This window comes from Etheostoma spectabile, chromosome 22 (assembly GCF_008692095.1).
Source record: "Etheostoma spectabile isolate EspeVRDwgs_2016 chromosome 22, UIUC_Espe_1.0, whole genome shotgun sequence".
Lineage (NCBI taxonomy): Eukaryota > Metazoa > Chordata > Actinopteri > Perciformes > Percidae > Etheostoma > Etheostoma spectabile.
The window spans coordinates 9309305-9311574 of NC_045754.1; the positions used below are offsets into that span (position 1 = coordinate 9309305).

The 2270-nt window shown below is 40.4% G+C and overlaps 1 long non-coding RNA gene across 1 annotated transcript in view; it reads right to left on the reverse strand.

Moving 5' to 3' along the window:
- The window catches only part of LOC116672393 (uncharacterized), a 32454-nt gene that overhangs the window by 29864 nt on the left and 320 nt on the right, over positions 1-2270 (reverse strand). The gene's annotated exons all lie outside the window — the stretch shown is intronic.

Here is a 2270-nt window from a genome sequence, read left to right on the forward strand (position 1 = left end):
CCCCACTGTCTACAGAAGAGGCTGTTAGAGCTGTGATGTATGAGGGCAGCTGACGCCCACCTGCTTCCCAGCAGTCAGTCTGGAGGGTGTTTCTAAGCTCCACCATCGGTTATTGGCTATACACTCGGCTCTACAGATGAATCAATACCAACTGCCACACCTGTCGCAGCTCCTGCTAAACACTGGCCAGGCTCACTGACGTCAAACCATTAGCAAAAATGACTAATGATGAAATTGTATTTTTCTACCACTGCCAACAATGTGTCATAATTGGTTATTCTTGTACAAATTTATGATAACCCACTAAAGCTGAATTAAGTTGTATTTTATGGAGAAAGGACGTTGGCTTCATTAGCAATGATTAACAGCCCCAGTAAGTGCTCTGGAACAGTCCAATTCATAAAAACGAGGATATTGGCGTAATAATTGAGAGCCACTGATTTTCCAATAATCTCTCTCCTGCCGTCAGCAGAATCTCCTCTTTGCTATCTCATCTTTTTACAGGTTAAAAGGAAAACTGATGACCTTTTCCTTGTTGTGAATAAATGACTGATGAGTGGTCCTAATAATGAAAATGATGAATGATGAAATGATTTTATGTTCACAATGTTTCAGTCTCAAAAATACAGCCAATAAAAAGGGGAAGCCTTTGGTCTCATGTGGTAAAGCAGGCAAGAGAGTCGTTTGATATCTGCAATAGACTCACAGAAAAGAATCAATTAAATTGTTAAAGAGCACTTTGGGAGAACAATGCGAAATTAGAGTCAGCTCTTCAGAAGCAGTCAGCGCTCATTTCCATTTTTATTACAGACGGAAGGAGTGGAATCTCAAAGAAACAGGGCGATATAAACACTGAGGTCAAATGTCATCGCCATTATGACTTTATTATTGCCTCCATTGATTGTCTCAGCATCAGTCACAAACTGGTAACTGAGCTATTGATTTGATGTCCAGGCTAATTGTGTGTTGGAGCTGAATAACAGTGTAACGTGACAGCACTACGCGCCGGTGATGTATAAAGTTTGAATGTTATTTAGCGCATTTGTCAGGTCAGAGTGTAAGCGTGGCTGCCACCTTCTTTCTGTAACGGCTCAATGTGTTCAATTGATTTGTGCTGAAAGCATTTCTCCTGAGCTTGTTGTAAATCTTGATTGATGTATCTGATTGGCTGGCAGGTGGCTATATAAAGTTGCCAGTCTGACAACACTGCCTGCTATAATGTTGAATTATAAATATGAACTAACAATGTAATATAAACTTTAAAAACTTAAAAAGATTAAGCTTTAGACGTCAGCTGCTTCTGTTTCAATTAAACTTAGAGTGATGATTGATCTTGTTATTGGTTGGCCGAAGGGGTGCCTGCATGATTCATTGTAAACAATGTAAAGTATGTATTTATTTTATTTTCTGTCCCTGAGACAATCTATTATGAATGCATTAGTGGACTTCTGGATGCATTACTTAAGCATTAGGTTTCATGTACATAGCCTCAGGCGCTCCCGCAGTTCGCCGCAGGGTTGTGGGCCTCTGTGGGAGTGTCGCTTAAATGGCTCATTTGTGTGATGTCATGTCGTGTAACCCCTCTTGTAGAACAAGTAGACTTTATATTTTACAATTGTTGTATTTATGATCTCGACATTGCCAACCACACTTGAAGGCAGCTTCATTTTTACAGAGAAAGAGACGAGGGACTGTGCTTTGTTGCAGGAAACCAACAGCGGTTACAGAAACTTTTAGGAGATAAAGTGCTTGTGTTTTTTTTTGTTTTTTTTACTTTCTTGTGGCAGCGATTGGGACAGGGATGTTGATATTGAGACTCTCACACCGGCTCAAAACGGACTGCCAAGTCTGATCATCAGTTAGATGATTTTTATTCTTGCACACCCCTGGAGCCCCCATACTGCCGCAGCCTAAGCCCACTACCCCCATTTAAATGAATGGGAGGACTAGCGTTTTCGCCAGAGCGGTAAATCCTGTCTGAATGCAGTCCTAGGGTGCGTTTAGACCGAGGCGTTTTCGGTGGCACAATTACATTCAAAGTCAATGCAAAAAACACAATTAGACGTAAAAACATAATTCATATAATAATCAAACATAATTTACAGCATAACTTGTTGGATTCTAGCAACCCAAATCCAAACAGGATGCAACATGGAATCTTACAAAAAAAACACATCATACTATTTAATTGTTTCCCACCTTATGATTCACTCTCTATCTGTGTGTGTGTGTGTGTGTTTGTGTGTGTGTGTGTGTGTGTGTGTGTGTGT